The sequence below is a fragment of the Equus przewalskii genome, chromosome 8 (assembly GCF_037783145.1).
Source record: "Equus przewalskii isolate Varuska chromosome 8, EquPr2, whole genome shotgun sequence".
Classification (NCBI taxonomy): domain Eukaryota; kingdom Metazoa; phylum Chordata; class Mammalia; order Perissodactyla; family Equidae; genus Equus; species Equus przewalskii.
Window position 1 is genome coordinate 12,598,554 of NC_091838.1, and position 26,182 is coordinate 12,624,735.

Below are 26,182 nucleotides of genomic sequence, written 5' to 3' on the forward strand. Positions count from 1 at the left end.
CCCATGCTTTCCCTGCTTTTCCTCCATCTCTACCTCTTGTTCAAGACCCGTCTGAAATCACCCCCTTCCCAATCTCTGTTTGCTCATTTGCTTTTCTTTGTACGTCTACTTCAGCATGTACCACAACCAGCCTTAGACCATAAGTAATTATAATTACTGTCATGCACCACATAGTGACATTTCAGTCAGCGAAGGACCACACATACGACAGTGGTCTCAGAAGATTAGTACCACTTAGCCTAGGTGTGTAGTAGGCTATACCATCTAGGTTTGTGTAAGTACATTCTATAAAATTCTCACAGCAACAAAATTGCCTAACAACACAGTTCTCAGAATGTATCTCCATCATTAAGCAACTCATGACTGCATATATATATATATATATATATATATATATATATATATATATATGTACATAATTGTATAATTACATTTGTCTGTTTCCCTTACAGATTGTGAAATACTGAACAACATTTTTATTCCCCACAAATCTTATTGGGCCTTGTGCATAGCAGAGTTATAAATATTTACTGACATTAACTACGTTGAACATGTAGGGGAGGAAGACAATTCCTCTACCCTCTATATCCTTCTGGCTGATCTAAGAATTAAATCAACATGAGACAGAATAATAGGAGAAAATCAAACAAACCTTTATAACGTGTATACATGGGAGAGACCCAGGAAAACTGAGCAACTTGCCAGAATGGCTGAAGCCACCACCTTAAATACTATCTTTAGCTAAAGACAAAGGAGGATGTTGGGGGTAGTGGTTTGGGGCTTCAAAGGGGTGGAAGGCAATTTACAGTGAGATGGAAAAGCAAGTGGGCCAACTACAGACAATGTGACCTGAGAGACACATTTTACATTACACCACAGTTATCTTATGATATTAGCTTCTTCCTGGAACAGGCTTGTATCTTAAATTCTTTTAGGCAGTTAGAGGGGAAGGTCAAAGTTTCTTTCAGAGTCTTTTTGTCCTTAAAAATAATCAAGGCAAAGAGACACATTTTGGGGTGGCCAATTCTGATGCCCCTACAAATTCTAGAGACTGGCTATCCATGAGGCCGTGTGGTGTAGGAGAAAAGACAAGATTAAATACTGACTCTACCATTTATTGACCTGCTTGTGACCTCGGCTGAGTTGTTTAATTTCTCTGGGCCTGTTTCCTCAACAGCAAAGATGGGACTAAATACTTTGCCAGTTTATTATTAAATGACATAATATGTATAGGGGTACCCAGCCCATAGTAGTCTCACAGTAGATTTTTTAATATAGTTTCCTAACTACAAAAAGGAGACTAGAACTAACGCTAGGTGAAATGACATGCACTTCCTAGAAATAAATGATTGGGAAATTCTTATGCTAGAAATCCCATCCTTTTGTACATTCTGATTTAAAATTATCAAATAGTATCACAGGGGGTATTTGCTTTAAGATATTAACCTCTAGTCTTACTGCTACACATGTCAACAGCAACAGTAAATGTATTTCACATGATTTAGCACGTATATGATAGGAAATAATTATTTGAAGAGACCATAAGTAAATAATTTCTACCCGGATATAATTTGATAGGCAAATTTGTCCTAACCACTGAACGTCCTGTGTACTGCTGTGGAAGCTCATGTATTGGCTCACGAACAAGTGAGGTTACTTTATAGCGCTTACACTACGTTGCACACCCACACTGTCAGGACTTAGTTCTAGCTGAGCTGGCTATGCTCTCCACCTACAGGATTCTTTCTCCCTGAGTCTTCACAAAGCTGACTCTTTCTCAAGTTTCAGGTCCCAACCTGAATATCAAAGCTGCCTGCTCTGGCCACCCTATTCAAATGAGCTACCACACCACGCCTAACTCTCTATTATTATTAATACCAGCCTCTTTGTTTCCTTCCTAGCACTTGGCAATGTGTAATTATGTATCTATTTGTCTAATCAGCCTGTCTCCCTCTCTAGACTTGTCAGAATGGTGAAGGCAGAGACGATGTCCATCTGGGTTACTGTTGGATCTCAGAGCATGTGCACACTAGGTGAGCAATGAATATCTAATGGACTAATTAACTAAGCAACGGAAATGAACTGAATGCTCACTACCGCTCTTTTTACCTCAGCAGCTTCTTCATTCAACTTTTAGTTGGTTGAAGGGCTCTGGGAACTAAACTCCATGAGCTTTTGATTAGATGGTTCTAAAATTTGGGACCACAGTTTTCCTTCCCTGAGGATTTTTTAGATACTGACCCATTGTTTTCTAGCACTAAAATGGAGAATTCTGACGCCAAACTAACTTGCTCTTCTTGATTTTTTTAAGGCACTATCTATAGGAGTTTTACACCTATAGATGTTTTCTTTATGTTTAAATTCCAGTATTTTTATTAGGCTATGTCTCTGTGCTGAGTTATCTTTCCAAAAAATGTCATTGAAATACACTTTTAATTTTTTTCTCCCAATTTTTTATCATAAAAAATTTCAAACTTAGAGAAAAGTTGAGTACAGTGAACACTTGTATACCCTTCACCTAGATTTATCAGCTGTTAGCATTGCCACATTGACTTTATCTCTCTTTGTATATACTACGGATACATATATCTATATTCTTTTATCCGTCAGGATTCTCTAGAGAAACAAAGCCAAGAGGATATATCTATATCTATCTTTCTATCTATCTGTACCTCTATATAGATACATAATTCTTTACTCTGTTTCTCTCGCTCTCTCAATCTGTGTGTGTCTATATATATATATCTATACATATATATGTATAGATATATCTCTATATATACATACAGAGATTTGTTTTAAGAAATTGGCTCATGCAATGTGGGGGCTGGCATGTCTAAATCCATGGGGCAGGCTGACATGCTGCAAACTCAGGCAGGAGATGCTGCTGCAGTATTGACGCAGAATTTCTTCTTCAGGAAAACCTCAGTTTGTGCCCTTAAAGCCTTCAACTGATTGGATGAGGCCCCACCCAGACTGTCAAAGGTAATGTCCTCTATTTAAAGTCAACTGAGGGGGCAGCCGGCATGGTGGCGCAGCGGTTAAGTGCACACTTTCCACTTTGGCGGCCCAGGGTTCACCAGTTCGGATCCCTGGTGTGGACATGGCACTGCTTGGCAAGCTGTGCTGTGGTAGGCGTCCCACATATAAAGTAGAGGAAGATGGGCATGGATGTTAGCTCAGGGCCAGTCTTCCTGAGCAAAAAAAAAGAGGAGGATTGGCAGCAGATGTTAGCTCAGGGCTAATCTTCCTCACAAAAAAATAAACAAAAAAATAAAGTCAACTGGATTGTAGATGTTCACCACATGGACAAAAAGACTGTCACAGCATCACATAGAGTACCGTTTGATTTAAAAACTGGGTACCAGAGCTTAGCTGAATTGACATATGAAATCAGCTATCAAAATTATCTACATGTTACTCTATACATCTATAGCTCTCTGTTTATAGAGTATATATACATATATGTGTGTGTGCAAGTAAAATTTGTAATTTTGACAGACCATTTGAAAGTTGCAGAAATCCTGACACTTCACCCATAAACATTTCAACATGTTTCTCCTGAGAACTAGGACACTCTCCTACAGAACCACAAGACCGTGAGTACAACAGGGTAACTTAACTTTGATACAATAACATTAAAATTTCCCCAATTGTCCCAATAGCATTTACTGAAGATTACCTATTGCCTTAGTTGTTTTGTCTTTTTACTCTTTACTTCTAGAGCAATCCTACACCTTTTTTCTTTCGTCACATTGATGTTTCTGAAGAGCCCTGGCCATTTGTGTTATAGAATGTCTCACAACCTGCCTTTGACTGATGGTTCCTTCATAATTAGATTCAGGTTAAAACTTGAGTCAAAGAATACTGAATAAATAATGCTGCATACTTACCATCAGATCCCTCCAGGAGGCACATATCAGCTTGTCTCATCACTGGTGATGCTGTTTTATCACTTGATTCATGTAGCGTCTGCCAGATGTCTCTATTAATAAAGACATGCTTCCTCCTGTAAAATTCCTAAGTAATCTGAGGGTTGATACTTTGTGACTATCCTGATCCTCAACAACATGTCCTCTAATGGTATCAGTGTCCATTGATAATCTTTGTCTGAATCAGTTATGGTCAGCATTGACCATTGCGAAATTGTGATTTTTCTCATTCTCTCACTACTTCTTCATTTATTAGCTGCCATTCTTCTGCAAAAGAGAACTTTCTCCTTTCCCCTTTCTTTTGGAGCATCGCTATGACTCATGAATTTTTTTTCTAAATCAGTGTTTTATAATCCATTACCATCGCTATTCTTTTTGATAGCCAAAGCATCCCAGTATGGCCAGTGAGAATCCTTCACGATGGATCCGGGGCACGCACTTTCCGGCTCAATGATAAGTTTTAGGCTAAACTTGAGCTTTCCCTGCCCCAAAAAACCTGGAATCAGCCATTTTTCTAATTAGTCCTTCCTTTTACTTTACCTTTAAGTGGTATTTAGAAACCAAGTCCTGTGCTCATTTCTACTGGACTATCATTGATTCTATGCCCTTTCAGTGGGGAGAGCTAGGAAATGTATGCATGTGTGCATGTGCTTGTATTCTCCCCGCCTTTTCCATATCCAAAGGACAGCATGCTATATAACCTCTTTCACACCTTGCTTTTTTAATTTAATCATTCACAGAGATCTTCCTCATTCTTTTTAGAGCTGCACAATATTCCACTGTGTAGATGCACCATAATTTATTAACCAGTCTCCTATGGATGGGCTCTTGCATTGTTCCAGTAATTTCGTAGTGCAAATAATGCCACCATGAGTAACCTTGTAGAAATTTTGTTTTGTGTAATTGGAAGGATACACCTTTAGTGTGAATTTAGCAGGAATGATGACACAAAGGGCAAATGCATAGTTACTTTTGTTAGACACTGCAAAACTCCCCTCTGGAGAGGTTGTTACCAATTTGCATTCCCAACAACATGTATGGGAAGGCCTATTTCCCCACAGCCTGGCACAAAGAGAATGTCATGCACTGTCTTAATTTCTTCCAATCTGAGAGCTGAGAAATGGTATCTCATTGCAGTTTTACTTTGCATTTTTCATATTATGGGTAAAGGTGAATATTTTCTCATATGTTTAAAGGCCCTTTTTCTTTTTTTCTGTGAACTGTCTGTTCAAGTCTTTTGACCATTTGCCAGCCAGATATTGTCTTTGTTTTCTCTTGGTTTTTAAGAGTTATTTAGATATTAGGCAGATTATCTCTTTATATGTGATACCTATATTGCTATATTTTCTCCCACTCCATCTTTGTCTTTTGACTTCACTCATGGTGCTTTTTTCCTACTAATTATATGGTTTCACTTTTTACATTTAGATCTCTGATCCGTTTGGAGATTATTATGATATGTGTTGTGAGATATGGATCCAATTTTATGTTTGTTCAAAAGGTTATCCAGTTGTTTCAATACCGTTTATTAAAAAGTCTATCTGTTCTCTGGTGGTTTGAGAGGCAAAGTTTTTCATATATTAAATTTCCATACATACTTGGTTCTATTTCTGGATTTTCTGTTCTATTATACTGATCAGTCTGTCTCTTCACACACCAGTACCACACACTTTTAATCAAAGAGATTTTATAGTATCTGGTAGGGCTAATCCACCCTCATTATCTTTTTTCTCTTTACATAGCTATTCCTGCGTGTGTATTTTCCCATATGTGCACTTTAGAATCAGCTTATCTACCTCCAGGGGAAAAGATTGTTATTATTTTTATCCAAATCACGTTAAATTTATATACTAACTTGGGGAAAACTGATATTCTTTTAAATTAATAAACTTTATTTTTTAGAGAAGTTTTAGGTTCACAGCAAAATTGAGCAGAAAGTACAAAGAGTTCCCATATACCCACTGTTCCCACATATGCACACCTCCCCAACTATTGACATCCTGCACCACAATGGTATATTTATTACAATCAAAGAACCTACAATGACACATGATTATCACACAAAGTCAATAATTTTGTATTAGGGTTCATTCTTGGTGTTGTATATTCTATGGGTTGTGATAAGTGTATAACAATAAGTACATATCCATCATTGTAGTATCATACAGAATAGTTCCGTTGCCTTAAGAAATCTTCTATGCTCTGCCTGTTCATCCCTCTCTCCCTGAACCCCTGGGAACCACTGATCTTTCTACTGTCTCCAAAGTTTTGTCTTTTCCAGGGTGTCATATGGTTGGAATCATGCAGTATGTAGCCTTTGCAGATTGGCTTCCTTCACTTAGTAATGTGCATGTAGCGTTCCTCTCTATCTTTTCATGGCTTGATAGCTCATTTCTTTTTGACACTGAATAATATTCCATTGTCTGGATGTACCACAGTTTATCCACTCACCCGTTGAAGGACATCTTGGTTGCTTCAAGTTTTGGCAATTATGAATAAAGCTGCCATAAACATCCGTGTGCAGGTTTTGATGTGAATATAAGTTCAACGACTCTGGGTAAATACCAAGGAGAGTGAGTGCTGGACTGTATGGTAAGAGGATGTTTAGTTTTGTAACAAATCTCCAAACTGTCTTCCAAAGCAGCTCTACCATTTTGCATTCCCACCAGCGGTAAATGAGAGCTCCTGTTGCTCCACATTCTCTCCAGCATTTGGTGTTGTCAGTGTTTCAGATTTTAGCTATCTAGTAGGTATGTATTAGTACGTCGTTGTTGTTTTAATTTGCAATTCCCTAATGACATATGATATCAAACATCTTTTCATATGCTTACTTGCCGTCTGTATATCTTCTTTGGCGATATGTCTGTTCGGGTCTTCTGCCTATTTTTCTGTTTTTGTTTTTGGTTTTTTTGTCTTTTTTTAAATACATATATTTTTCATTGAGTGCATAATAGTTTACATCATTGTAAATTTCCGTTGTACATTATTTCTTGTCTGTCACCACATAAGTGCTCCCCTTCACCCTCTGTGCCCATCCCCAAACCCCTTCCCCTCATAACCAGTCAACTGTTCTCTTTGTCCGTGTGTTTGTTTATCTTCAACATATGGGTGAAATCATATGGTGTTTGTCTTTCTTGGTCTGGCTTATTTCGCTTAACATAATACCCTCCAGACCCATCCATGTTGTTGCAAATGGGATTACTTTGACTTTTTTTTTATGGCTGAGTAGTAATTCATTGTATATATATACACTACATCTTCTTTATCCAATCATCGGTCAATGGGCACTTGGATTGCTTCCATGTCTTGGCTATTGTGAATAGTGCTGCAATTAACATAAGGTTACATAGGTCACTTTAGATTGTTGCTTTCAAGTTGTTTGGGTAGATACCCAGTAGTGGGATAGCTGAGTCATATGGTAATTCTATTTTTAGTTTTTTGTGGAATCTCCATACTGTTCCATAGTGGCTGCACCAGTTTGCATTCCCACCAGCAGTGTATGAGGGTTCCCTTTTCTCCACACTCTCTCCAACATTTGTTAGTTTTAGTCTTAGTGATTATAGCCATTTTAATAGGTGTAAGGTGGTAGCATAGTTTAGTTTTGATTCACATTTCCCTGATGATTACTGATGTTGAACATCTTTTCATGTGCTTATTGGCCATCTGAATATCTTCTTTGGAAAAATGTCTGCTCATATCCACTGCCCATTTTTTGATCAGGCTGTTTGTTTTTTTATTGTTCAGTTGTGTGAGTTCCTTATATATCATGGAGATTAACCGTTTGTCAGATATATGATTTGCAAATATTTTCTCCCAGTTGGTGAGTTGTCTTTTTGTTTTGATCCTAGCTTCTTTTGCCTTGCAGAAGCTCTTTAGTCTGAAGAAGTCTCACTTGTTTTTTATTTTGTTTCCCTTGTCTGAGAAGACACAGTATTCAAAAAGATCCTTTTAAGTTCGATGTCAAAGAGTGTACTATCTGTATTATCTTCCAGCAGTTTTATGGTTTCAGGTCTTATCTTCAAGTCTTTGATCCACGTTGAGTTTATTTTTGTGTATGCCATGAGATAATGGTCTACTTTCATTCTTTTGCAAGTGGTTGTCCAGATTTCCCAACACGATTTATTGGAGAGACTATATTTTCTCCATTGTATGTTCTCAGCACCTTTGTCGAAGATTAGCTGTCCATAGATGTGCGGTTTTATTTCTGGGCTTTCAGTTCTGTTCCATTGATCTGTGTGCCTGTTTTTGTACCAGTACCATGCTGTTTTGATCACTATGGCTTTGTAGTACAGCTTGAAGTCAGGGATTGTGATGCCTCCAGCTTGATTCTTTTTTCTCAGGATTGCTTTAATAATTCGGGGTCTTTGGTTGCCCCATATGAGCTTTAGGGCTCTCTCTTATATTTCCGTGAAGAATGTCATCAGGATTCTGATTGGGATTGCATTGAATCTGCAGATTGCTTTGGGTAGTATGGACATTTTAACTATGTTTATTCTTCCAATCCATGTGCATGGAATCTCTTTCCATGTCTTTATGTCATCATCTATTTCTTTCAATAATGTCTTATAGTTTTAATTGTATAAGTCCTTCACCTCCTTGGTTAAATTTATTCCTAGATATTTTATTCTTTTTATTGTGATTGTAAATGAGGTTGTATTCTTGAGTTCTCTTTCTGTAAGTTCATTATTAGAGTATAGAAATGCAACAGATTTTTGTAAGTTGATTTTGTGCCTTACAACTTTACTGTAGTTGTTGATTATTTCTAACAGTTTCCTAATGGAGTCTTTAGGGTTTTCTAGATATAAGATCATGTTGCCTGCAAACAGCAAGAGTTTCACGTCTTCATTTCCTACTTGGATTCTTTTTATTCCTTTCTCTTGCCTAATTGCTCTGACCAAAACCTCCCATACTATGTTGAATAAGAGTGATTATAGGGGGTACCCTTGTCTTGTTCCTGTTCTCAGCGGATGGCTTTCAGTTTTTCCCCATTGAGTATGATGTTGGCTGTGGGTTGGTCATATATGTATGGTCTTTATTACGTTGAGGTAATTTCCTTCTATCCCCATTTTGTTGAGTTTTTATCATAAATCACTGTTGGATCTTGTTAAATGCTTCTTCTGCATCTATTGAGATGATCATATGGTATTTATTCTTCATTTTGTTAATGTAGTGTATCACATTGATTGATTTGTGGATGTTGAATCACCCTTGTGTCCCTGGTATAAATCCCACTTGATCATGATGTATGATCTTTTTGATGTATTGCTGTATTTGGGTTGCCAATATCTTGTTGAAGATTTTTGCATCTATGTTCATCAGTGCTATTGGCCTGTAGTTTTCTTTTTCTGTGTTGTCCTTGTCAGGCTTTCTTATAAGAGTGATGTTGGCCTCGTATAATGTGTTAAGAAGTGTTCTATCGTCCCTAATTTTTTGGAATAGCTTGAGAAGGATAGGTATTAAATCCTCTTTGAAAGTTTGGTAGAATTCTCCAGGGAAGCCATCTGGTCCTGGATTTTTATTTTGGGGGATGGTTTTGATTACTGTTTCAATCTCTTTACTTGTGTTTGGTCTACTCATATTACATATTTCTTCTTGATTCAGCTTTGGGAGGCTGTAAGAGTCTAAGAATTTATCCATTTCTTCTTGATTGTCTATTTTGTTGGCATATAGCTTTTCATAGTATTCTCTTATAATCCTTTGTATTTCTGTGATATCCATTGAAATTTCTCTTCTTTCATTTCTAATTTTATTTATCTGAGCTTTTGCACTTTTTTTCTTTGTAAGTTTGGCTAGGGGTTTGTTGATTTTGTTTATCTTCTCAAAGAAACAGGCCTTTGTTTCGTTGATCCTTTCTATTGCCTTTTTTGTTTCAGTTGCATTTATTTCGGCTCTGATTTTTATATTTCTCTACTTCTGCTGACTTTGGGCTTTGTTTGTTCTTTTTCTAATTCAGTTAGGTGTGGTTTGAGACTGCTTATTTGGGTTTTTTCTTGTTTCTTAAGGTGAGCCTGTACTGCAATGAATTTCCCTCTTAGTACCACTTTTCCTGCATCCCATATGAGTTGGTATGGTATGTTTTCATTTTCATTTGTCTCCAGACATTTTTTTATTTCTCCTGTAATTTCTTCAATGATCCATTGGTTGTTCAACAGCATGTTGCTTAGTCTCCACATCTTTGTCTCTTTCTCAGCTTTTTCTTCTAATTAATTTCTAGCTTCATATCAGTATGATTGGAAAAGATGCTTGTTATTATTTCAATCTTCCTAAATCTATTAAGGCTTTCCTTGTGTCCCAACATATGGTCTATTCTTGAGAACGGTCCATGCATACTTGAGAAGAATGTGTATTCTGCTGTTTTGGATGGAGTGTTCTATACATATCTATTAAGTCCAACTTGTCTAGCTTTTCATTTAATTTCACTGTTTCCTTGTTAACTTTCTGTCTGGATGATCTATCCATTGATGTGAGTGGAGTGTTGAGGTCCCCTACTATTATTGTGTTATTGTTAATATCTCCTTTTAGCTTTTTTAATAGTTGCTTTATGTACTTTGGTGCTCTTGTGTTGGGTGCATAGATATTTATAAATGTTATGTCTTCTTGGTAGAGTGTCCCTTTGATCATTATATATTGCCCCTCTTTGTCCCTCTTTACCTGTTGTATCTTGAAGTCTACTTTGTCTGCTATAAGTATTGCAACACCTGCTTTCTTTTGTTTGCCATTAGCTTGGAGTATCATCTTCCATCCCTTCACTCTGAGCCTGTGTTTGTCCTTGGTCTGAGATGTGTTTCCTTGAGTCAGCATATTGTTGGGTCTTCTTCTTTAACCTATAGCACCCCTCTGTGTCTTTTTATCGGAGCATTCAGTACATTTACATTTAGGGTGATTATTGATATAAGAGGACTTAATGCTGCCATTTTATCACTTATTTCCTGATTCTCCTGAAGTTCCTTTGTTTCTTGTCTCATGTCTTTCTGCCTACCAATGGGTTATGTATTTTTTTATGCTGAGTTTATTAGTTTTCTCCTTATTCATTATTTCTGTCTCTGTTCTGCTTTTTTGTTTAGTGGTTACCATGAGGTTTGTATGCAAAATCTTGTAGATAAGATAGTCCATTTTCTGATGGCCTCTTATTTCTTTAAACTAAACCAATTCAGGCCCCTTCCTCTTCCTCAGCTATGTGGTTTTTGTCATATCTTATTCCATCTTGTGTTGTGAGTTTGTGATTAAAATGACAAGATTATCTTTGTTTTTGATGTTTTCCTTCCCTTTATCTTTAATGTTACACTTGAGTATTTGGTAACCTCTTCTGATGTATTGCTACTATTTTCTGATTTTGCCTGCCTATTTATCTCCATACTCTGGGCTTTGTAATCCCTTTCTTCCATTTTTTTTTTTTTTCAGGTATGAGAGCCTTCTTGGGGATTTCTTGTTGGGGGCGTCTTGTGGCTACAAAGTCCCTTAGCTTTTATTTATCTGGGAAAGTTTTTATTTCTCCATCAAATCTGAAGAATATTTTCACTGGATTGGGTATTCTTGGCTGAAAGTTTTTGCCCTTCAAAGATTTGAATATATCATTCCATTCTCTCCTAGCTGTAAGGTGTCTGTTGAGAAATCCACTGAAAGACTGATAGGGGTTCCTTTACAAGTCTTTTTTCTGCCTTGCTGTCCTTAGGATTTTCTCTTTGCCATTGACTTTTGCCAGTTTCACTACTCTATGCCTTGCAGTAGGTCTTTTTACATTGACACATTTAGGAGATCTGATAGCCTCTTTCACTTGTATTTCCATCTCCTTTCCCAGGTTTGGGAAGTTCTCCACTATTATTTCTTTGAGCAAGCTTTCTGCTCCATTCTCCTTCTCTTCTCCCTTTGGAATACCTGTAATTCTTATCTTGTATTTCCTAATTAAGTCAGATATTTCTTGGAGACTTTCTTCTTTTCTTTTTAGTCTTAGTTCTCTCTCCTTCTCTATCTGGAGCACTTCAATATGTCTGTCCTTGATTATGCTGATTTGTTCCTTTATGATGTCTGCTCTAGCATTCAGGGAATCCATATTTTGTTTTATCTTATCCATTGTGTCTTTCATCTCCAATATTTCTGATTGGTTCTTCTTTCTTTTTCTTTCTCCCCAAAGCCCCCCAGTACATAGTTGTATATTCTAGTTATAGGTCCTTCTAGTTGTGCTATGTGGGATGCTGCCTCAGCATGGCTTGATGAATGGTGCTAGGTCCATGCCCATAATTCAAATTGGCGAAACCCTGGGGATCTGAAGCAGAGCTCACCTCAGCCACAGGACCAGCCCCTGGTTCTTCTTTATAGTTTCAATATCTTTTGTGAAGTAGCTCCTAAACTTGTTGAATTGTTTCTCTACATTCTCTTTTAATTTGGTGCTATTTTGTAGCTATTTTGAATTCTGTGTCATTTAGATTACATATTTCTGTGTTTTGAGGATTGATTTCTGGGTACTTGTCATTTTCCTTCTGGTCTGGAGATTTAATATAATTTTTAATACTGCTATAGGGCGTGGCTTTGTTCTTTCATGTTGTGATATTATTGATTGCCATTACCACCTATTGCCACTGGGTAGGGCTCAAGCAGTGCATATTTTGAGCCCTCTGCCTTCTACCAGAATCCCAGGTGCTAGAGCTGGGTGCTGGGTGGGTGGGGGGAGGAGTGCTTTCTTCTCCTGTGTTCTCTCAGGGACTTCTCAATCTGCCCCTGCTATTTGCTCTCCTGGGGTATTGGTTTGATGAAGTCACCCCTACGATAGCTAGTCACTAGTCACCTCAGAAGAGGGCTTTCCCCTAGGTTGTGAGGGACCTCAGGGATCTATGATTTTCCTGCAAAGGGGCACCCCCGTCTTCCTTCCCTCTTGGAGGCTGCATGCAATCCCTGAATCACAGTCTTTTTGGGAGGGAGTGAAGCTTTCTCTTACCTGGCTCCACCTCCTCTGAGGGGCGTTCCAGCACCTCCACTTTCCAACGTATGGCTGCATGGGTCTCTCAGACGTCATTTGTGTTGTGTGGATGTCCTCTGTTGGAATAGGAATGTCCTTTTCATTGTTTTGTGGAGGGGAGAGTTTACTGGGAGAGCTCACTCTGCCATGATCCTGACATCAGTCCAAACTCTTTTCTGCCTATTTTTTAAATGAATATTCATTTTCTCACTGTTGAGTTCTTTGTATATTTTGGATAACAATCTTTATCAGATGTGTCTTTTGAAAACATTTTCTCCAGGTTATGGCTTGTCTTATCACTCTCTTGACATTGTCTTTTGCAGACAGGAGTTTTAAATGTTGATCAAGTCCAGTTTATCAATTATTTCTTTCATGGATCATGCCATTAGTATTGTATCTAACAAGTTATTGCATAATCAAGGCATCCTAGATTTGTCTTATATTATTTTCTAGGAGCTTTATAGTTTTTGTGTTTTACATTTAGGTTTATGACACATTTTGAGTTAATTTTTGTGAAGGATGTAAGGTCTGTGTCTAGAGTCTTTTTTCCATGTAGATGTCCAGTTCCAGAACCATTTGTTGAAAAGAGTGTCTTTGCTCCACTGTATTGCCTTTGCTCCTTTCTCAAAGATTTGTTACCTATATTTATGTGAGTCTACTTCTGGGCTTTCTATTCCATTCCATTGATCTATTTGTCTATTATTTTGCCACTACCTCACTCTCTTTATTACTGTAGCTTTATAGAAGGTTTTTTTTTCGTTTTTTGTTTTTTGAGTAAGATTAGCCCTGAACCAACATCTGCTGCCAATCCTCCTCTTTTTGCTCAGGAAGATTGGACCTGATCTGACATCTACGCCCATCTTCCTCCATTTTTTCTTTTTTTTAATATATGGTATGCCTGCCACAGCATGGTTCGATAAGCAGTGTATAGGACCACCTCCGGGATCTGAACTGGGGAACTCCAGGCCACCAAATTGGAGCACACGAACTTAACAACTGCTCCACTGGGCTAACCCCTAAAAAAAGTCAAGTAGTATCAGTTCTCTGATTTTGTTCTCCTTCACTAGTGAATTGGCAATTCTGGGTCTTTTGCCTCTCTATATAAACTTTAGAATCAGTTTGTTGATAACCACAAAATAACTTTCTGGGATTTTGACTGAGATTTCACTGAATCTATAGATCAAGTTGGGAAGAACTGACATCTTGTCAATATTGAGACTTCCTGTTCGTAAACATGGACTATCTCTCCATTTGTTTAATATTTCATTGATGTCTTTCATCAGAGTTTTGTAGTTTTCCTCACATAGGTCTTATACATATTTTGTTAGATTTATACCTAAGTATTTCTTTTGGAGGAGGAGATGTTAATGTAAATGGTAATGTTTTTAATTTCAAATTCCACCTGTTTGCTGCTAGTATATAGGTAACTGATTGATTTCTTTATAATAAGCTTGTATCCTGCAACCTTGCTATAGTCACTTATTAGTTCCAGGAGTGTTTTTGTCAATTCTTTTGGATTTTATGACAATCATGCCATCTGTGAACAAAGACAATTTTGTTTATTCCTTCGCAGTCTATATAGCTTTTATTCTTTTTCTTGTCTTATCACATTAGGTAGGACTTCCAGTGTGAGGTTGAAAAGCAATGGCAAGAGCACATATTCTTTCCTTATTCCTTGTCTTAATGGGAAAGCTTCTAGTTTCTCACCATAAGTATGATGTTAGCTGTAGGTTTTTTATGGATAATTTTTATAAAGTTGAGAAGTTCCCTTCTATTCCTAGTTTGCTGAGAGTTTTCATCATGAATGGGTGCTAGATTTTGTTAAATGCTTTTTCTGTATCTATTGATGTGATCATGTGATTTTTCTTTCTAGTCTGTTGATATGATGGATTACATTAATTAATTTTGATTGTTGAACAGCCTTGCATACCTTGGAAAATTCCCACTTGATCATGATGTATAACTCTTTTTATACCTTTTTGGACTAATATGTATCTGCTAATATTTTGTTAAGGATTTTTGCATCTATGTTCATGAGAGATATTGGTCTAGAGTTTTCTTGTAATGTCTTTGTCTGGTTTGGATATTAGGGTAATGCTGGCCTCATAGAATGAGTTACGAAGTATTCCCTCTGCTTCTATCTTCTGGAAAAGATTGTAGAGAATGGGTATAATTTCTTCCTTAAATGCTTGGCATAATTCACCAGTAAACCTGTTTGGACCTGGTGCTTTCTGTTTTGGAAGATTATTAATTATTGATTCAATTTCTTTAACAGATGTAGGCCTATTTAGACGTTTATTACTTCTTGTGTGAGTTTTGGCAGATTCTGTCTTTCAAGAAGTTGGTCCACTTCATCTTTGTTACCAAATTTGTGGGCACAGAGTTGTTCATAATATGCCTTTATCATCCTTTTAATATGCAAGGGATTTGCAGTGACATCCCCTATTTTATTTCTGATATTAGTAATTTGTGTCTTCTTTCTTTTCTCCCTAAGTAGCCTGGCTGGAGGCTTATTGATTTTATTGATCTTATTAAAAAACCAGATTTGGTTTTGTTCATTTTGTGTATTGATTTCCTATTTTCAATTTCATTGATTTCTGGGCTAATTTTTATTATTTCTTTTCTTCTATTTACTTCGGATTTAATTTGCTCTTATTTTTCTAGTTTCCTAAGGTAGAAGCTTATATCAATCTTAGCAGTTTCTTCTTTTCTAATATGTGCATTCAATGCTATAAGTTTCTGTAAGTACTGCCTTCACTGCATCCCATAAATTTTGGTAAATTGTATTTTCATTTACTTCAAAACATTTAAAAAATTTCTCTTGCAATTTCTTTTTTGGCCCATGCATTATTTAGAACTGCATTGATTAATCTCCAAGTATTTTTGAGATTTTTCAGCTATTTTCTCTTGTTGATTTCTAGTTTAATTCCACTGTGGTCTGAGATCAGACTTTGTATGACTTGTATTCTTTTAAATTTGTTAAGGTGTGTTTTATGGCCCAGAATGTGGTCTCTTTTGGTGAATGTTCCATGTGAACTGAAGAAGAATGTGCAGACTTCTGTCTTGGGATGAGGTAGTCTATAGGTGTTAATTATATCCAGTTGATTGACGGTTCTGTTGAGTTCAACTATGTCCTTACTGATTTTCCATCTGCTGGTTCTGCCATTTCTGATAGAGGAGTATTGAAATCTCCAAATAAAATAGTAGATTCATCCCTTTCTCCTTGCAGTTCTATCAGTTTTTGCCTCATGTGTTTTGACACTCTTTTTAGGTGCATACACATTAAGGATTTTTATGTCTTCTTGGAGTACCCCTTCATCATTATGTAATGCCCCTCTTTATCCCTGATAATTTTCCTTGCTCTGAAGTCTGCTCTGTTTGAAACTAATATAGCCACTCTTGCTTTCTTTTAATTAGCATTAACATGATATCTCTTTCTCCATCCCTTTCCCTTTAATCCATATATGTCTTTATATTTAAAGTGGGTTTCATATATACAATACGTAGTTCTGTCTTGTTTTTTCATCCACTTTAATAATCTCTGTCTTTTAGTTAGCATAGTTGGACTATTAATATTTAAAGTGACTGTTGATAGAATTGGATTAATGTCTACTATATTTGTTACTGTTTTCTATTTGTTGCTTTTGTTCCTATTTTTGTCTTCCACAACTCTTCTGCCTTTTGTGGTTTTAACTGAGCATTGTATGATTTCATTTTCTCTCCTTTCTTAGCATATCAATTATATATAGTATATATTTTATATTTATATATATATATACATATATTTTTTTTAGTTTTTTAGTGGTTACCCTAGAGTTTGCAATGTACCTTTATAACTAATTCAAGTCCACTTTCAAACAACACTACACCACTTCATGGGTAGTACAAGTACTTTATAATAATGAAATAATCCTAATTCATCCCTCCTATCTCTTCTACCATTGCTGTCATTCATTTCACTTATACATAAGAATGTTTAAGTATATATTTGCACATACATAATTGAATACATTGTTGCTATTATTTTGAAAAACTATCTTTTAGATCAATTCAGAAAAAGAAAAATGAAAGTTTTAATTTTACCTTCACTTTTTCCTTCTCTGATGCTCTTCCTTTTTTGTGTAGATACAAGTTTCTGATCTATATCATTTTCCTTCTCTCTGAAGAGCTTCTTTTAGTATTTCTTGCCAGGCAGGTCTACTGGCAACACAGTTCCTTAATTTTTGTTTGTCTGAGAAAGTCTTTATTTCTCTTTCTCTTTTGAAGGATAATTTAACAGGGTACAGAATTCTAGGTTGGTGGATTTTTCCTCTCAGCACTTTAAATATTTTACTCCATGTTCATTTTTCTTGCATGGTTTCTGAGAAGAAGTTATATATAATGCTTTTCTTTGTTCCTCTGTAGGTAAGATGTTCCCCCCCCACCTTCTTTTAAGATTTTTTTCTTTATCTTTGATTTTCTGCAATTTGAATATGATATGCTTAGGTATAGTTTTCTTTTTAGCACTTATCCTGGTTGGCATTCTCTGAATTTCCTGGATATGTGGTTTGGTGTCTGACATTAATCTGGAGAAATTCTTAGTTATTACTGCTTCGATATGGCTTCTGTTTCTTTCTCTTTGTCTTCTTCTGGTATTCCTATTATATGTTACACTTTTTGTATTTGTCCCATAGTTCTTGGATATTCTGTTCTGTTTTTCTCAGTCTTTTGCTCTGTGCTTTTCAGTTTTGGAAATAACTTTCTACTGTCATATCCTCAAGCTCAGAGATTCTTTCCTTAGCCAGGTTAAATCTACTAATGAGCCCATCAAAGGGATTCTTCATTTCTGGTGCAGTCTTTTTGATATTTAGCATTTCTTTCTTTCTTTTTCTTTTTTTTTTTAAAGACTGGCACCTGAGCTAACAACTATTGCCAATCTTTTTTTTTTCCTGGTTTTTCTCCCCAAATCCCCCCAGTACATAGCTGTGGATCCTTCTAGTTGTGGCATGTGGGATGCTGCCTCAGCATGGCCTGATGAGCAGTGCCATGTCCATGCCCAGGATCCAAACTGGTGAAACCCTGCACCACCGAAGCAGAGCTCGCAAACTTAACCACTTGGCCACAGGGCTGGCCCCCAGCATTTCTTCTTGATTCTTAAAATTTTTATCTCTCTGCTTACATTATTTATCTGTTCTTGCATGTTGTATACTTTTTCCATTAAAGCTCTTAGCATTTAATCACAGTTTTAAAAAGTTCCTGCTCCAGTAATCCCAACATTCCTGCCATATCTGACTCTGTTTCTGACACCTGTTAAATCTCTTTAAACTATTGCCCTCCCAGCACAGGAATGTGTTCACCAGCCCAGAAATTCTCAGAGCCCTGTCCTCTGGGGGTTTTTATGGAGATATCATCATACAAGCATGATCAATTGTTAACTCAATCTCCAGCCCCTCTCACCTCCATGGAGGTTTTGAGGGTTGGGCTGAAAGTTCCAGGTTTCTAACTAAGGTTTGATTTTTGGTGATCAACTCCCATTTTGAAGCTATCTAGTCACCTGCCAAGATCTGCTATATCGTAACAAATGATGCTCCTATCACCTAGGAAATTACAAGGGATCCAGGAGCTCTGTGTCAGGAGCCAGGTACAAAGACCAAATATTAGAACAAAAGACTCTCCTATTACTATCATTCTGGAAATTACAAGGATTTTAGGAAATCCATTTGGTTTTCTTGAAGTGCAATTTACATAGAAAAAGTAGAAACAGGTTAATCTTTTCCCTGTTTCTCCAATGAGTTGGTGACCTAGCAAACTCCAAACGTGACCAATGAGGGTTTTTTAGTATCACTATGAATTTATGATTATATATGATTGTGTGTATGTGTGTTTCTAGGTAGATAGGTATAGATATATATGCATATAAATATATATGTACATATGTGCATGTATGCATATGTATGTGTGTAGGTAGATATATATAGACATCTATTTACATATACACACATACACATACATATATATTTCCATGTATATAATTATGTGCTTCAGTTTATTGTAGTCCTTACTTGTTTTGTTCCTCAAACATTTATCTTTGTCCAGAAGAGCCACTTCAAAGTTGGCTTCTCCAATAATTTTAAACTCTTTGTTCTTTTATATTTCATTTGATAAAGTCAATTAAGCAAAAGGTGCCAGCAACAGGATGAAATTTAATATTTACCTCAGTGATTCTCTAAGTTTCGCCTTAAGTAATACTCAGTGTGCACTTGAATCCCAAGAAGGCTGAAAAACATTGTTTTAAATAACTTACCAAACAGTAAAATTCATGATCTAGGAAGATGTACCATGTTTATCCTGTGGTTTCATATACTCTATGTCATATCTGAGGATTTTATTTCCCCAAGTCCTATGATATTATGATTTAAGAAGCTATTAGGAGCCTTCCTCAACATCGAACCAAATATATGTGACCCACACAGCCTTCCCTCTTGAAACTCCTAACATTTTCAAATATCTCCCTACTGACTCCCTTTAGCCTATGAAAATGCTCAAATCTCTGAAAACAAACAAGAAACAAAACTTCTCCCTACTCTTTTCCTTGCATTTATCTCGAGTACAGTCTTATCTCCATCTTTCTTTCCTCAACTAAGTCTCTTGATGTCTTTAATGTCTCTACTTACCAGTTCACTCCACAATTCATTCCAACAAAAGGTAATCTGATGAAGATCACTGAGGTACTCCACATTGCCAGTTCAGTTTGTTTGTTTACAAATCCTCTTGGATGAATTTACATTACTGCTTACTTAATCCCTCCGCAAGACTCTTTTTTTCTTTCCTTTGGTGAGGAAGATTTGCCCTGGGGAACATCTGTTGCCAATCTTCCTCTTTTTGTTTGAGGAAGGTTGTGGCTGAGCCAACATCTGTGCCAATCTTCCTCTATTTTATGTGGGATGCTGCCACAGCATGGCTTGATGAGCGGTGCTAGGTCTGCACCCAGGATCCAAACCCACAAACCCTGGGCCACTGAAGCAGAGCATGTGAATTTAACCACTATGTCACTGGGCCAGCCTCTTTCCTCAAGACTCTTTTAGCTTCTTTTCCTCAAGACTCTTTTAGGCCACTCTCCTACTCTTACATGCTAGTGTTTCCCTAGCCTCTGACCTTAGTATCATGTTCTTCTCTCTCCTAAATTCTCTCTTGGGGTGATCCCTTTATTTACATGGTTTCAAATGTAAGCATTTTTTTGAATGAGCTGGACTCCATGTGGTGCTGTCTCCCACTGTCTGTTCAAACCTGTTCCATGGGCTTTCCTTGCTCTGGCTGAAACTCAGGAAGATACCAGAACTTCTCCAGTCTCTCAGTCACAAGAAAAGTCTCTTATCAGTCATTAAAATTTTCAGGCCATCTAAGGTTATATCATAATCCAAAATGTCACTTAAATGAAAGCTTCTGCATACTCTCTCCCATCTTAAGGTCTGTGATGTAAAATTGTCTGCTGAATATAGTCCTTTAGATGTAGTAGTGGACTTTTGTACTTTTTGTCTCTCTGGCATCTCTCATCTTACCTCCCCTCATTCTAGTATAAGAAGCTTCTAGAAGACAAGGATGCACACTGTCACCACTCTTACTTGACATAGTACTGGAGGTTTGGCCAGAGCAATTAGGCAAGAGAAAGGAATAAAAGGAATCCAAATAGGGAGTGAAGAAGTGAAACTCTCACTGTTTGTAGATGACATGATCTTATATATAGAAAACCCTAAAGAATCCATTAGGAAACTGTTAGAAATAATCAACAACTACAGTAAAGTTGCAGGGCACAAAATCAACTTACAAAAATCTGTTGCCTTTCTATACTTTAATAACGAACTTACAGAAAGAGAACTCAAGAATACAACTCTATTTACAATCTCAACAAAAAGAATAAAATATCTAGGAATAAATTTAACCAAGGAGGTGAAGGGCTTATATAATGAAAGCTAGAAGACCTTATTAAAAGAAATAGATGATGACATAAAGACATGGAAAGAGATTCCATGCACATGGATCAGAAGAATAAACATAGTTAAAATGTCCATACTACCCAAAGCAATCTGCAGATTCAATGCAATCCCAATCAGAATCCCGATGACATTCTTCATGGAAATAGAACAAGGAATCCTAAAATTCATATGGGGCAACCAAAGACCCCGAATTATTAAAGCAATCCTGAGAAAAAAGAACCAAGCTGGAGGCATCACAATCCCTGACTTCAAGCTGTACTACAAAGCCATAGTGATCAAAACAGCATGGTACTGGTACAAAAACAGGCACACAGATCAATGGAACAGAACTGAAAGCCCAGAAATAAAACCGCACATCTATGGACAGCTAATCTTTGACAAAGGTGCCAAGAACATGCAATGGAGAAAAGATAGTCTCTTCAATAAATCGTGTTGGGAAATCTGGACAACCACTTCCAAAAGAATGAAAGTAGGGGTCTGGCCCGGTGGCGCAGTGGTTAAGTGCGCACATTCTGCTTCAGTGTCCCAGGGTTCGCCGGTTCAGATCCCGGGTGCAGACGTGGCACCGCTTGTCAAGCCATGCTGTGGTAGGCATCCCACGTATAAAGTAGAGGAAGATGGGCATGGATGTTAGCTCAGGGCCAGTCTTCCTCAGCAAAAAGAGGAGGATTGGCAGCAGATGTTAGTTCAGGGCTAATCTTCCTCAAAAAAAAAAAAAAAGAATCAAAGTAGACCATTATCTCACGCCATACACAAAAATAAACTCAAAATGGATCAGACGTGAAGATAAGAGCTGAAAGCATAAAACTGCTGGAAGAAAATATAGGTAGTAGTACACTCTTTGACATTGAATTTAAAAGGATCTTTTTGAATACCATGTCTTCTCAGACATGGGAAATGAAAAAATAAACAAGTGGGACTTTATCAGACTAAAGAGCTTCTGCAAGACAAAAGAAACTAGGATCAAAACAAAAAGACAACTCAACAACTGGGAGAAAATATTTGCAAATCATATATCTGACAAACGGTTAATCTCCATGATATATAAGGAACTCACACAACTGAACAACCAAAAAACAAATAGCCCGATCAAAAAATGGCCAGAGGATATGAGCAGACATTTTTCCAAAGAAGATATACAGATAGCCAATAAGCACATGAAAAGATGCTCAACATCACTAAGCATCAGGGAAATGCAAATCAAAACTACACTAAGACACCACCTTACACCTATTAAAATGGCTATAATCACTAAGACTGAAAATACCAAATATTGGAGAGGGTGTGGAGAAAAGGGAACCCTCACACACTGCTGGTGGGAATGCAAACTGGTGCAGCCACTAGGGAAAACAGTATGGAGATTCCTCAGAAAGCTAAAAATAGAATTACCATATGACTCAGCTATCCCACTACTGAGTATCTACCCAAATAATTTGAAATCAACAATCCAAAGTGACATATGCACCCCTATGTTCATTGCAGCACTAACCACAGTAGCCAAGACATGGAAGCAATCCAAGTGCCCACTGACTGATGATTGGATAAAGAAGATGTGGTATATGTATACAATGAAATACTACTCAGCCATAAAAAAAGACAAAATAATCCCATTTGCAACAACGTGGATGGACCTGGAGGGTATTATGCTAAGCGAAATAAGCAAGACTGAGCAAGACAAACACTATATGATTTCACTCATGTGGAATATAAACAAACACATGGACAAAGAGAACAGTTGAGTGGTTACCAGTGGAAGGGGGGTGAGAGGTGGGCACTGGGGGTGAAGGGGAGCACTTATGTGGTGACAGACAAGAAATAATGTACAACAGAAATTTCACAATGATGTAAACTATTACGAAGTCAATTAAAAAAAAAAAGTCAAGTGATTTGGGGAAATCTAAACCCAGCCTAAAAGTACCTACATGTAGGACACGTGCAAAGCAAAAAAAAGTAAAAAGGAAAAGAATGCTGGTGGCCTCTAGAAGTTGGAAAAGGCAGGGAAACGGACTCTTTTAGAGCTCCAGAGGGAGTGCAGCCCTGAGACACCTTGATTTGGGCCCAGAAAACCTGTTGTGGACTCTCATTTCCAGAATTGTAAGAGAATAAATGTGTGTTGTTGTTGTTGTTTTTAAAAAAAGGAACTTCTTTCTTATAGGAGGTCTCATTCATGAGATTTTGGTGGGGCTGACCCCACTCCCACCCATGCCACAAAAGTCAGACAGGCCTGTCCATCAGAGTACCTCACCTCTTTCATCACGGATTGGATGAGAGATGGAGCTGATTGGAGCTGAGCCAATCCCAACCCCTGCCACATCTTTCCTACTATAACTCTTCACTGGGGTTACTGAGCTGGGAGGATGGATGTGAGTCTGGAGACTAGACGCCATCTTGTTCACCACAGAGACTGGCAGAAAAAGAGCCCTCCACATCAGTTGAGCCTCTGCTCCCAGGATTTCCTAGTGAATTCATTTGAGATAGATCTCACAACTTTCACTTGAGAAACGCATGACAGATGTCCTTACAGGAAACTTAAAATCCTCAAACATGTCCAAAATGGAACTATTTTTTCTTCCCCTTCTACTTTCATTCCTTCTATCTCTACCAACTCCTGTATTTTAAAATCAGAAACCTGGCACACAACCCTACATACAACAGTTCTCAGTCCTGTCTGTTCCCTTTCCTAAATATCTCTAGAGTCCTTCCTTTCCTTTCTCTACAAGCCCTAGTCCAAGCCCTCATGTCAGACCCTTACAATAGCCTCCTTTTCTGATTTTTCCTTTTCCGATCTTACCTGATCAAATCTGTTCAGCCACCTGGGCTGTCAGTCCAACACACAAATCTGGCTTCACCATCGCTCACTGGAAAATACCTCAAATTTGCCAAATGGTTTCTAAGATAAAGTCCAACCTCCTTGTCAGTCAACAAAGCCTTCCATGACCAAGTCTTGCCTTCCTCTTGTCTCCCACCTCTTTCCATCAATTTCTACTGGGCAATACCAAGCTTTATTGTCTCCTGTAGATCCCAATTACACGGCTCCTGCTCCCTCTGTCTAGCATGCCTCTCTTCTGCCCTTTTTCTTGTCTGCTCAGGCCTTAGCTCTTCCAGGAAGCCATCTTCAGCTCCTAGGCGAGGCCAAGTGCCCCTCACATATGATCCCATCACAGCCAGTAAGTTGCTTTTTCCATATTCTATCAAAGTCCTTTCTTTCATCTGTTTTCCTGATTGTAAATGATGAGAGTACAGGGACTCTATCTCACTTATTATTATTATTTTTTTTTGACGAAGATTAGCCCTGAGCTAACTACTGCCAGTCCTCCTCTTTTTGCTGAGGAAGACTGGCCCTGAGCTAACATCCATGCCCATCTTCCTCTACTTTCTATGTGGGACGCCTACCACAGCATGGCGTGCCAAGCGGCACCATGTCCGCACCCAGGATCGGAACCCGCGAACCCTGGGCTGCTGAGAAGCGGAACGTGACAACTTAACTGCTGCACCACCGGGCCGGCCCCCTTGCTCATTTTTATATCCCCAGTGCCTGGCATTCAACACGTGCTTTCTGGACAAAATTGCCACATATTTTTTTATTTTGTCAAACTGTCCGAAAATTCACCAATTAGACATATTTGGGGGTATCCGACATTCTTGGTAAAATGTAAAATTCACCTTGCCTTTTAAGTTTCATAGTTTAAAATGAATCCATTTGATCAGTTACTTTTATTTTAAAACCTCACTGATATGAGTCATTAAGAGAGTGGATTTGGAAAGACAACACTGTGTACCAGTTAAAGAATTCAATCTATAAAGTCATAGAATTCCCCAGGTAGAATTCTGACTCTGCAATTCATAAGCTGAGTGACTTTTGCGAATAACCCAGCTTCTCTAAGCCTGTTTACTTACCCATATTGGGAATTGTTTTACCTACCTCATAGTGCTGTTTTAAAGTTTAAATAATACAGGAAATACAAGTGCCTCTCATAGTGTCTACGTGGCCCACATAAATATTCAATCCAAGGTAGCTGTTATCATTATTGTCTTTAATTAGGGCAGGTCTGGGAGGATGCCACATGTGGGGAGGGACGCTGGGTGGGGTGGGGAGAGGCAACATCCCAACCTTGAACATTTGTCTTTGGCAAGCTCAGTTCAGAGCAGAGTGTCTGCCCAGATTCTTCTATGTTCACAAGTAGTATGGAATTTGGGGATCTTGGCATGAGTATTTCTCAGTCACTGTCACAGACCCCACGTCTTATCTCTAGTCAATGTCTCACCTGCCCACTGGAGAGAGAACATGGAGTAATGCAGAAGAAAAAGTAGGTATCACCTCTCATCCGTGTGGTGCTGTGCAGGTCATTAGGGCTCCTTCACATTCACGGTCTCATCTAGACTCCACCACAAACCGTGTGTTGGCATTTTTATCCCAGTTTTACAGATGAGGAAACCAAGGTTCATCGAAGTTTAAATGACTAACTCCAGGTCACAGAACTAAGAAATAGCTGAATTAGGATTTAAATTAGGCCTTTTGATTCCAAGTCTAATGCCTTTTCTGACTCATGTTTAGTGGAGATCAGACCAAAAGGGCCACTAAAAAAAAAGGAAAAGCTAAGCAGGAGGTAAGGTCATAGGATGAGAAAGAACTATCTGGTAGGGACAAAATCACTAGGGCTGCCATCCCTCCTAAGCAGCAGAGAAAGGATAAATATGTGTTTGGGCAATGAAGGCCTTAGGAGCAGGTGCTAGGGGGGCAATGTGAATAATGATGACATAATAACGGAATTTTTTTGACAGGAAAAAGAATTTATCTGGAAAGCTTTGAAGAAATCATTGACTCTTCATTTTACAGATGAAGAAATCCAGACCCAGGGAGACGCCTGACCAGCCTTAGGTCTCATACCATTAATGGGAGAGCCAGGTCCTAGGGCCAGCCAGGACTACTGGTATGGCTGGCTGTGTTAAAATATTGAAATGCTTTTCTCTTTTCTTAACAGCTATATTAGGGTATAATTTACATTCCATAAACCTCACCCATTGTAAGCATACAGTTCAGTAATTTTGAGTAAATTTATACAGATGGGCAACCATCACCACAATCCAGTGTTAGAACACTCCCATCACTCCCAAAAGAAAACACTTCTATGGTGGTGAGTACATAGCCACTGCCCTCAAATTCCCCAAAGAATTTCCCTTCTTCCTATAGCCTCTGAATCCCCCCAGATCTTCCCCTGATCTAATTACAGATACTTGGCCCACTGAGCAGGGAGCGTCCAGCACCCTGCCCCAGCACTGAGCAGATTCTGTTCTGCATGGTTGGTACCTGTGCCACATCTATC

At 37.9% G+C, this 26,182-nt stretch overlaps 2 long non-coding RNA genes across 4 annotated transcripts in view; one reads left to right on the plus strand and one right to left on the minus strand.

The window, feature by feature from the left end:
• LOC139085211 (uncharacterized) overlaps positions 1-26,182 on the minus strand; it is a 53,784-nt gene that overhangs the window by 23,036 nt on the left and 4,566 nt on the right. The window lies entirely within an intron of this gene.
• On the plus strand, positions 1,950-25,778 carry LOC139085212 (uncharacterized). Its single transcript, XR_011543347.1, has 3 exons — positions 1,950-2,033; positions 2,919-2,985; positions 25,641-25,778. It is a non-coding gene; the product is annotated as an uncharacterized lncRNA (long non-coding RNA).